General features: G+C 43.9%; 1 protein-coding gene across 8 annotated transcripts in view; it reads right to left on the bottom strand.

Moving 5' to 3' along the window:
• Kdm2b (lysine demethylase 2B) overlaps nt 1-12,154 on the bottom strand; it is a 124,608-nt gene that overhangs the window by 95,984 nt on the left and 16,470 nt on the right. The window contains exon 1 of one of the 8 annotated variants that reach the window (XM_026386011.2): nt 7,991-8,078. The exons of the other annotated variants lie outside the window; for them this stretch is intronic. The gene's annotated coding sequence lies outside the window, so the exon portion shown is untranslated. Of the gene's footprint in view, nt 1-7,990; nt 8,079-12,154 lie in introns of those variants that run through there. 8 annotated transcript variants of the gene reach the window in all.

The following is a 12,154-nucleotide window of genomic DNA, read 5'->3' as shown; positions in this document are numbered from 1 at the left end:
TGACATCGTATTTACATTTAAGGTATGCCCATCCTCCTATATACATTAAATCATATTCTTTATACTTAAATTTTTTATAGTTGCAGATGGACAGAATGCCTTTATTTATTTATTTATTTTTATGTGGCGCTAAGGATCAAACCCAGTGCCTCATACAGGCTTGGCAAGTGCTCTGCCACCGAGTTACAGCCCCAGCCCTAAATCATATTCTTATAATACCTAATACAATGTAAATGCTGTGCACATCGTCTGTATAACACACTAATTAGGGAATAATGACTATAGCCCCTGTTCAGCGTGGGCTACCGAACAGGGGTCACTCAAGCCATCGGGGTCACATGAAATCACCCACAGACACACAAAATACCTTTTTCACGGGCCGCCTCCAGCCTCAAGCTCCCACAAGGTGGGCAAAGAAAAACAGGGGAGGCTGGAGAGAGAGAGAGAGAGAGAGAGAGAGAGAGAGAGAGAGAGAGGGAGGGCATGTCCTGAAGCTTGGCTTTCATTGGGGAGAGCTACTCCATGGAACATTCTGTCCAAAAAAAGTGGCAGGGGTAGGATTACAACACACAGGTGGGTGTAACTCAACCCATCAGGGGATGCCCACCCACAGGGCTGCACTTTCTATGCCAGCAGAGGTTAAGTCAACAGGCGTTACAGTGGGTGCAATGCCAGTCCAGTACCTCCTGGCTCAGGACTTCAAGCTGTGTGTATAACTCCTACCTGTTCAGGGTGGCCCCCGACAAATGACCAAAGAAATTCTGTACATGTTCAATATGGACCCCATTTTTTTTCTAGCATATTTAATCCATGTTGGGTTCAATCTGCAGATGAAGAACCCACAGGTAACAAGGGTCAACTAATTACACAGGTGGAGAAATTGGGGTGATATGAAGCTTATGCAGCTGCCTAACATCAAAACCAGTGAAATCTATGCCCTCCAGTCTCACTGGACTGACCACTTAGGATCCTAAAATAACCATGATAGCTAATAAATGGTAGTTTTTTGTTGTTGTTTTTGGTACTGGGGGTTTAATCCAGGGGTACTTTACCACTGACAAAATCCCCAGCCCTTTTTGTTTTTTTTGAGACAGGGTCTCATCCCAATAACTTGAGAGGCTGAGGATTACAAGTTTGAGGTCAGCCTAAGCAACTTAGAGACACCCTATCTCAAAATAAAAAATATATAAAAGGGCTGGGAATGGTAGTGTGTCCCTGGGTTCAATTCTGATACTAAAAAAAAAGATTTATTACTAAACTGTAGGAATACTTATGAATATATGGTAATATGGTACGATGATTATTTAAAATATGGTACTATTATTTAAAAATAAAAAATGTCTCAAAGCCAGTCTCAGCCACTGAGAGAGGCCCTAAGCAACTTAGTGAGATCTTATCTCAAAATAAAAAATAAAAAGGGCTGGGGATGTAGATTAGTGATAGAGGATTTACTTAGCAGGCACAAAACCCTAGTACTACACAAAGAAAAGAAATGAAGTACGGACACAGGCTACAACATAGGCAAGCCTCAAAAACATTATGCAGAAAGAAGCCAAACACAAAAAGCCACATGCTGCATGACACCATTTATGTAAAATGTCCCGAACAGGGAAATCCATAGAGATAAAAAGTGGATGGGAGCCGGGGGTGATGGTACACACCTGTAATCCCAGAAGCCCAAAGCCCTGTAGGCTGAGGCAGGAGGAACACAAGTTCAAAGCCAGCCTCAGCAACTTAGCAAGGTCCTAGGAAACTCAGTGAGACCCAGTCTTTAAACAAAATATAAAAAAGAGCTGGGGATGTGGCTCAGTAGTTAAGCACCTCTGGGTTCAATCCCCAGTACCAAAAAAAAAAAAAAAAGAAAAAGAAAGAAAGAAAGAAAGAAAGATAAAAAGAACAGGGATGGGAGTGGAGGAAGGTGGTTGCTTAATGGGTCCAAGGTCTCCTTTTGGGGTGATGGTGGTGGCTGCACAACACTGTGATGTACTGGATGCCACTGAATTATTCAGTTTAAAATGGTTAATTTTTATCTCATGTGAGTTCTATAAGTTATTTTTAAATAGAGAAATTTCAAACATGAATTTTAAATCCCATAAAATCCCTCCACTCAACAGTTAAGGAGTCAAAGCTTCAGCTACAACAAGAGCAAGAACTTCATGTCTCCTAGACTCTGTCTTTTTCCTTAATTGTTTCTGGGGTGTGGATCTCTCCCCTCCGCAGGGCTCAAGAACTTGGGTAGCCACTGACTGTCCCAAATCATGTCTCTAAGGAAACTTCACCCCCAACCCCAGGCCTTGGGTTCCATTCTTCACAACTTGAACCTGCAGCTTGGGAACACATTCCGATGGCAAGTGCTAGGCCAGGAAATGAGAAACATAATCAAGGAATGGAAGAGTCTAGCAGTGGCCCCCAAATATATGTCTACCCAGAGCCTGAAATAGCACACTATTTGGGAAAAGGGTCCATGCAGATATAACTGAGGAAAGGATCTCAGATGAGATCATGTCAGATTCAGGGGAGGCCCTAAACCCAATGACACCAGTGTCCATTATAGGAAGGCCATATGAAGACAGTGACGGAGATTGGAATGATGTGTCTCTGTGCCAAGAAATCCTGGAGTCATCAAAAGCTAGAAGGGGAAAAGAGGGTTGCTAAAAGCCATCAGAGGGAACCCAAACTGCCAGCATCTCACTCTAGACTTATAGCCTCCAAAAACTACACAACAATAAAATTCTGTTGAGGCCCCCTGCCCCACTAGTACGTGGCCCTGTTATGGCAGTCCAAGGAAGAGAATACAAGGACAGCAGTCACCTCTAGAACAAGGAGGACCTCATGGCAACGTCCAAGGAATGTTAAGATTTCTTGGGGCTGGGGATGTGGCTCAAGCGGTAGTGCGCTCGCCTGGCATGCGTGCGGCCCGGGTTCAATCCTCAGCACCACATACCAACAAAGATGTTGTGTTCGCCGAGAACTAAAAAATAAATATTAAAAAAAAAATTCTCTCTCTCTCCTCTCTCACTCTCTCTTTAAAAAAAAAAAAAAAAAAAAAAGATTTCTTAACTTGGATGGCAGGTATTATTTTAGAATTTTTCTGCAAAGTCTTCAATATATGTCATCTATTTTGCATTCTATAGACCCCAGAGTGTCATACACCCCTGAGAATGCGAGATCCACACCCTAGAAACAGTGAAGGAGTCAAACATCAGCTATTTTAGGTTCCACAGGCCACAGGATAAGATCTTTAGACAAGGTGCCTCAGTTTCCTTATCTGCAACATGCAGATAAGAACACCTTCCTGGGGCTGGGAGGATAGCTCAGTTGGTAGAGCACTTGCCCAGCCTGCACAAGGCCCTGGGTTCAATCCCCGGCACCACCACCAAAAAAAAAAAAAACACCTTCCTAAAAAAAAAAAAAAAGTTATAAAAAATATTATGATTTAAAAAGTTACTGCTGGAATCAAATGAAAGGGCTTTCAGAGCACCAAATAGCATCTTGCTGCACAGAAGTTACAGATCTGTACACAGAACATGCCTTTTTGTCTCTACCAAGCCAAAACAAGATTGCACGGACCCCTCCCTTCACTTCCAGGACAATTATGATTCACCAGCCTGGTTCCCAAAGTTGCACAAATAAATATAATTAAGAAAACCAATGCCCGGTAAATATAAAATTTTGACCATCCTGAAAAGATAGGTCATTCCCTTCAATGTTATTCTCAAGTTAGGATTATATATAATGCCAATTTATATACAACCCAAATCAAAGATGACTACAATAAAGATTTCAAAAAATAGGCCACACACAGTGGCACACACTTGATCCCAAATACTTGAAAGGCTGAGGCAGCCCAAATCTAATTCTAAAATAATCTTCCAAAAGCAATGTAAATTTATCAATTTTACTACTGTATAATATATATATATATACACTCATGTGATTATATAATACATGTAACAAATATATATGAATATATAAATATATCATATATGCAAGTATTAATATTTGCTATATACACATACATTCAGAGTTAAATGTCATATATCTAGTTTTTTATGATTAACACAAAGCAATGTACAAATTACTGATATCTTAAAACATATATGGGGCTGGGGTGTGACTCAAGGGTAGAGTGAAGGCTTAGCACGCTCAAGGCCTTTGGTTCAATCCCAAAATAAAACAACATATAACACTTTTCGTATAGCACATATATATCCACATGCACTTGTGAGTCAAATTTGGATAAAATGTGCTTTCAAATAAATGTATACCTTGTATATCTGTGATGATGTCCCAGGTATATTCCCTTCCACAAACAGACAAATATTAATCCACAAGTTATTATTTTCAATCTTTGTCCAAATGTGAACCAAAAAAGTATTCAAGATTCATCAGGCACTCAAATATCCGATAAATCCAAGAATAAATGATAAATCATATTTTGTGAAAAAGGGAAACAACAAGAAAAAGTGTTAGCAAGGATGCGGGGGAAAAGGCACACTCATACATTGCTGGTGGGACTGCAAATTGGTGCAGCCAATATGGAAAGCAGCATGGAGATTCGTTAGAAATCTGGGAATGGAACCACCATTTGACCCAGCTTTCCCTCTCCTTGAACTACACCCAAAGGACTTAAAAACAGCATACTACAGGGACACAGCCATATCAATGTTTATAGCAGCACAATTCACAATAACCAAACGGTGGAACCAACTTAGATGCCCTTCAGTGGATGAATGGATAAAAAAAAAAAATGTGGCATATATACACAGTGGAATTTTACTCAGCATTAAAAGAGAATAAAATTTGGGCTGGGGATGTGGCTCAAGTGGTTGCACACTCACCTAGCATGCGTGGGGCACTGGGTTCAATCCTCAGCACCACATAAAAATAAAATAAAGATATTGTGTTCACCTAAAACTAAAAAAAATATATATTCTTTTAAAAATCATGGCATTTGCAGGTAAATGGAAGGCGTTGTAGAAGATAATGCTAAGTACAGTTAGCCAATCCCAAAAAAACAAATGCTGAATGTTTTCTTTGATATAAGGAGGCTGACTCATAGTGGGGTAGGGAGAGGGAATATGGGAGTAATAGATGAATTCTAGATAGGGAAGAGGAGAGGGAGGGAAAGGGAGGAGGCAGGGGATTAGTAAGGATGGTGGAATGTGATGGACGTCATTATCCAAAGTACATGTATGAAGACACGAAACCTACTTTATATACAAACAGAGATATGAAAAATTGTGGTATATATGTGTAATAAGAATTATAATGCAAAAAAAGTACATGTATAAAGACATGAATTGGTGTGAACATACTTTATATACAAAGATATGAAAAATTGTGCTCTATATGTGTAATAGGAATTGTAATGCATTCTGCTGTCGTGTATTTTAAAAATAAAATAAATTTTAAAAAGTTTCTAATAAAAAAAAAAAAGAAAAAAAAAGAGAAACAATTTGGGGTTAGGGCTATGGCTCAGTAGTACAGCACTTGCCTGGCACACATGAGCCCTGAGTTCCATCCCTAGCACCATGAAAAATAAATAAATAAAAGGTTTAGTGATCATTTAGTTACAAGGAGAAAGTCATTTACAAAATTGTACATCACCACCCTCAAAATATTATTTATTTTTTATGTGTCAAGGTTTCAAAAAAAAATAGGGCTGGGGATGTGGCTCAAGGGGTAGCGCGCTCGCCTGGCATGCATGCAGCCCGGGTTCGATCCTCAGCACCACATACAAACAACGATGTTGTGTCCGCCGAAAACTGAAAAATAAGTGTTGAAAGATTCTCTCTCTCTCTCTCTCTCTTTAAAAAAAAAAAAGTTTCAAAAAAAAATAAATAAATGCTTCAGTAATAACAAAAACAAAACAAAACCCAAAACTAAAATTAGAAAGAAAAACAATTTCACAATGCTAGTTGTGAAACTGACTGAGATGACCCATATAAAATGCTAGATGTTTCAATCCCTAGCACCAAAAAAAAAAATTAATTAATTTAATGTACTTGATAAGTAAGTGTTGAACACACAGAAGGGGGAATCGGCTCCCCCTTCCCAGGCCAACCAGGTTTCCTCTAGTCTGCTAATGTGTCTTTGGTGACTCATGCACCTCCAAAGGTCTTAGGAGTAGAATGCCCATGCCCCAAAGTGACACATTCAAGTCCAAACCTCTGACACCTGTGAGTGTGACCTTGTTTGAAAACAGGATCATTACAGAAGTCAGAAAACCAAAATGAAGTCACACTGGATTAGAGTAGGTCCAAAACCAGTGACTAGTGGCCCTGTGAGAGACAAGGGAACTTTGTATGCAGACACACGGAAGGAAGACAGCCATGTGAGCCACCTGAGGAGGACACAGAGACTGGTGAGATGCAGCCACCAGCCAAGGGACCTGGGAGTAGCCAACAGTCACCATCAGCTGGAGGAGGCAGGTCCTCCTCAGGACACCTGGATTTCAGACTATGAGAAGATAAACTTTTACGGTGTTTTGTTTTGTTTTGTTTTTTCATAGTTGTAGATGGACAGCATACCTTTATTTTATTTGTTTTTTTTATGTGGTGCTGAGGATTGAACCCAGTGCCTCACACGTGCAAGACAAGTGCCCTGCCACTGAGCTACAGCACCAACACTCTGTGGTTTTTTGTTATTGTTTTTGTTGTTGTTTGTTTTTGGTACTGGGGATTGAATCCAGGGACACTTTACCACTGAGTGACATCCCCAGCCCTTTTTTTTTTTTTTTTTTTACTTCCAGACAGGGTCTCACTGAGTTGCTTAGGGCCTTGCTAAATTGCTGGGGTTGGCTTTGAACTTACAATCCTCCTACCTCAGCCTCCTAAACTGCTGGGATTACAGGCGTGTGCCATGGGGCCTAGCAAACTTATGTGGTCTTAAGCCATCCAGTATGTACTCTTTGGCAGCCTAGGAAACCAATAAAAGGGCTGATGAAGGGATTACTGGAAAAGTCTACAAGCCTCCATAAATGTCAAGTATTCAGGCTTCTCCAGGAGCCTAGCACAAACTGGAATGGGGCAGACACGCCATATATGAAAACTTTGTGAATAGTAGATTCACAAAGAGAAAAATGAGATCACATAGATGACATGATAACATTTGGCCATCAACATGTGTTTTCCGTTGTTTTGTGGGGCTGGGGGTTGAACTCAGGGCCTCACACATGCTAATTAAAACTCTACAATTGAGCCACATCCCCAGTATGCGTGTTCCCTCGCTCTCTGTCTTTTCGAAATTGAATCCAGAGGCATAGCACCACTGAGCTATAGCCACAGCCCTTTTTATTTTTTATTTTGAACACATCTCTCACTAAGTTGTCCAACCTGGCCTCGAACTTGTGATGCTCCTGCCTCAGCCTCCCTCCTGAGCTGCTGGTATTACAGGCATGCACACCTTCACCCAGTTATTCAATACAAGTTTTTGTCTCTTGTTTCTTGTCTCTCTCTCCTACCATTCTGTAAGCACTGTGGAGTTGGATCTGTCTAGCTCATTCCTCTATTCCAGATTTCCAGATTGGAGCTCAGTAAATCTCTGATTAATGGATCAATGCATTTTTTTATTGACTCTTAATGTCCTGCCTAGTGTAATCCCACATGACTTCACATGTAAATTACAGATGACCTGAAGAAATGGCCTGAGGACCTGTGGGTGGGTGTACATAGCCCCGCCTGGGCAAGGAAGACAACCCCATCACTACTGCTGAGAAAATACCCAGGGGTCCTGAGCACCCAGGAGCCCCAGCCCTGGAACCACTAGACTAAACATAGAAAGACAGACACCATTTTACTCTTGGAGGCACTAAGCAGGCCCCCAGACCCCCCATTGCAATCCCTGGTGTCCCGTGCCCTCTCCCTGCCCTCTGCTCCTCTGTAGCTTTCCACAGTTCACAGAGGCCACTGGGAACCAAAGCTGGAAGACTCCTCCCCAGCCAGCCAAGGTCCCCAGCTGACCTCACCTCTCAGCCTGCCCTACTCACTGATGACAGAGGAATCAGGACTTGGAGCTGCTGAACTCAGTCACATTCCTCTTCAGACCAGGGAAGGGTGGTGGGGAGCAGCTGGGACAGAATGACAGCACTGGGAGCAGAAGGCTGGGACACTTTGTTCTAAGTATAGCTTCCTAGTGTGCTGGGCGGTCCATTCAGCTCCCCAGGTGACCTAGAAGTCACAGTCCTTGGGAGGGGTCAGGGTGAGACTTAAGAGAGGGAGAAAGAAGTAGCTTCTGTGGTGCTCTGGGCTCCATGGACCACCCAGGCCCCCAGGGAGAGGAATGCACCAGTAAACAGCTAGAGCAGCGGGCAGGTTCCAGCCCTGGCAGGCAGCAGGAAACGCAGGCAAGACGGCAGCTGCCTGCGGAGGCAGGTGATTTGGGTAGAAGCCAACCATGGACTTCGGAGTCTCATCTGGGGTAAGGGCCAACTCTAGACCAAAAGGCAGATATGGGGGAGTTTCTCTCCACAGACAGATCCCAGCCAATGAATGACAAAGGAGTGACAAAATTAGACCGTCACCACTGTGATGATGCTGAGGAACTGGCACTGAGCATCAAAGACTGCTAACATCAGAGGGAGAACGAGACCCGACATTTCCTGCCTCCTGAAGGAGAACAGAACACCAACCATGAAGCAGTCCTGCCAGACATGAGTGAACGAGAGAAAGAGAAAGACACACTTGAACTTGGGCTTTTCTTTTCCTCCTTTTTTTTTTTTTTTTTTTTTTTTGGTGGTACAAGGCATTGAGCATGCAAGGTAATGTTCTACCTGAGCTACCCCTCAGGAGGGACACCTTGAATCTGCAACCATCACATGCAACTATCAGTTCACAGGAACATCAGAAAATACAGCATGTTAAACAACTCTCCGGGATGCCATCAGGAGAACCCAGGAGGTACCAGAGACTTCTCAACCAATCAGAATAGTGAGCTTACTAATATTCTGATTCATATGACTGTCAAAAAGAAGGAGAAGGAGGAGGAGGAGAAAGAAAAAACTGGCATATATTAGGGTCTGTAATATACTTAGCCACCTATCCTGTCTGGGTCTATGGAAAGAACTGGGAAGCTCTGAAAACAGATGAGTGTCCCAGGTAGACTCAAAGGGAAAGAGGAGCTCTTTCTCCCTTGTACATGAACTTACTGGCACCCAGGGTAGAGGCATGGGTGCCTGACCTCTTCCCATAATCAAGGCCCACAGGAGGCCACGGAATGCACCAAGGGTTCCTCCAGGAAGAGCACCCAGGCCAGTGCCAAGAGCCCTGGTTTGAGTTCTAGTCCCAACAACCCACAGACCCTTTCCTAGGCCTCAGTTGCCCCCTGGATAAAGGCAGGAAGAAGTGACCTTTATACACCACTCCCACCCTTTGCAAGAGAACTGTTTCTTCCAACAGAAGCTTTGACAAAACTCAAATTCATAAATAAAAACAAGCAGCTCAGGCTGGAATAGGAGGTAGGGACTTCAGAATTGGACCAGATTCCCGGGACTTCCCTTTGAAAATCACTGGATTAGATAATTTTTAGGTCCCTTCTCTAGGCTGGCAAACTGACTTTTAGTCTAGTTCCTGAATACTCATTTCATTTCTCATCAGGGTTGACTAGAGGGAATTTGGAGGAGACCTGGAGGCTTGCCTGAGGGACCATGGCAGCCAATGGAGCCCACCAGCCCTTCTGCCTGGTCCCCTTCACAAAGGGCCAGGTGTTTGAGCAAGAGGCTCAGCACTGGGGGAGGAGGTAAGTGCCCCAAAGGGACAGATTATTGGGATGGGAAAAGTCACCCCTGGAGCAAGTGACAGGGAAAAGCTGCCCATTGGAACCAGTAAAGAATCCACATAACTGGAACTCTTAGGCCTTGAAATCACTGTGTTCCTGGGGAAATGTTCCACCTCCAAGCAAATCCTGGAGTTCCTAAGTAGGCCAGCAGTTTCCCGGCTCATCTCCCTCTGAGTCTCCCAGGCTGTGCACACATCCAACAGACCAACTACAGGAACTGATCCATGGCCCTGTGGCCCTTGCTTTGAAGGCTCCATCAGTCAGCTCCAAGAGCCAAGGACTTGGAGCCAGAGGACACTGCTCAAAGTCACCTTGAAGGCTAACAGGAAGTACACACAAGCACTGACACCAAACTCCTCCTCAGACCCGCTCTTGAGAAAGGTCACAGAGCTGTTCCCCTTCACAGTCCTGGCATGCTGTCATCCCAGGCTTCTGGTCTGGGTTTACATCCTACTCCTTGGGAGTAGCTCCTCACCAATCTAACACTAGCAGCATGTGTTAGGGAGGTCACCAGCCCCAGGTTCAAATCCCTCTCCACCCTACTGTTTCTAGCAGTGAGGCCTTGGGTATGACCCTGAACCCCTCTGGGCCTCAGTTTCCTCATCTGTAAAATGGAGATACAAATCCTGGCACTATCATGGAAAGCACTTGGTAAACTTGATAGCAGGGGATCTCTTGAGGATATGGTCCAAACTGAGGGCTTAAAATGCACTGGAAAGAAGAAGCACTGAGGCCAGGAGTCACTGCACAAAAAGGACAAGCCTCCTCAAGCTGAGTCCTCAGTTTCCTCATTATGAAAGGAGAGGATGGGTGTCACCGTGCCCAGATGTTCCCCAGGCCCCAATGCCTTCAGGCTCCTCATCTCAGTACCTGTCTGCTTTTGTTGTTGTTTTTGTTCTTTTACAGAACAGGGAATTGGACATAGGGCTCTATACCACTGAGCCCTTTTTACTTATATTTTATTTGAGACAAAGTCTCACTAAGTTGCCGAGGCTGGCCTTGAACTTGCAATCCTCCTGCCTCACTCAGCCTCCTGAGTAGCTGAGACTATTAAGGATGTGCCATCATGACCAGCATCTCGGGACCTTTTCAAATGACCCCAGGACTGCTGTCTGTGCTGCAAAACCCTGACCCTCATGGGTGGCCTAAGGGGACAAACATAGACTGACAAATCTTGGCTAAACCCAACCAAGCAAGGACATCCACCAAGTTACCCAAGACAACAAGGGAAACGTGAATGATTCCGAGGATGAGACCCAGCTGCAGGGCTGTACGGAAGTTGAGACAGCAGGAGCTGCCGTCAGTCAGACCCGGGAACAAACTCTGTTCTTCCACTCACTACCTACACAATCGTGGACAAGAAACTGTGAGCCTCAGGGTTTGTTTTTGGTGCTTTTATGGTGATGGGCACCAAAGCCCAGGGACTCATGCATGCCGGGCAAGCACTCTACCACCAAGCTATATCCCCTAGCCCTAAGCCTCAGTGTGGTTTTTTAATATTTTTTAGTTGTAGATGGACATAATACCTTTAATTTATTTATTTGCTTATTTTATGTGGTGCTGAGGATTGAACCTAGCACCTCACACATGACAGGCAAGTGCTCTACCACTGAGCCACAACCTCAGCCCCTTATGCCTTGTTTTTGACATCTATAAAATGGGAGTGGGGCCAGGTGCTGTGGTGCATGCCTGTAATCCCAGCAGCTCGGGAGGCTAAGGCAGGAGGATCATGAGTTCAAAGCCAGCCTCAGCAACAGTGAGGCACTAAGCAACTCAGAGAGTCCCTGTCTCTAAATAAAATACAAAACAGGGCTGGGGATATGGCTCAGCGGTCAAGTGCCCCTGATGTTCAATCCCCAGTACAAAAATTAAAATTAAATTAAATTAAATAAATAAATAAAATGGGAATGGAACCGGGGCATAGCTCAATGGTAGAGAGCTTGCCCTAGGTTCAATCCCCAGCACCACTGGAAAAAAACAAGACTAAGGCAGAAGGATCACAAGTTCAAGGCCAGCCTCAGCAACTAAATGAGACCCTGTGTCAAAATAAAAAGGGTTGAGGATGTAGCTAAATGGAAAGCACCCCTGAGGTTTCAATCCCTAGTACTAAGGAAAAAACACACACACACACACACACACACATCTGTGTGGCATTGGCTTCAGGACAGGCAGATGGACAAATGGAGCAAATTAGAGCATCCAGAAACAGCCCCCATCAATGTGGCCACCTGATACATGAGAAAAGAGCACTCCAGGGCCACGGGGACAGGGGATCCTTTTCAGTAATGGTGCCGGGTCAACTGGATATCCATATGGGGAGATAAAAGAATCTTGACCCCTATCTCCTACCAAACATGAAAATCAATTCCAGATGAAC

The sequence above is a fragment of the Urocitellus parryii genome, chromosome 3 (genome assembly GCF_045843805.1).
Source record: "Urocitellus parryii isolate mUroPar1 chromosome 3, mUroPar1.hap1, whole genome shotgun sequence".
Lineage (NCBI taxonomy): Eukaryota > Metazoa > Chordata > Mammalia > Rodentia > Sciuridae > Urocitellus > Urocitellus parryii.
Note: the sequence above shows the minus strand (reverse complement) of the source record. Positions and strands in the feature narration are given on the sequence as shown.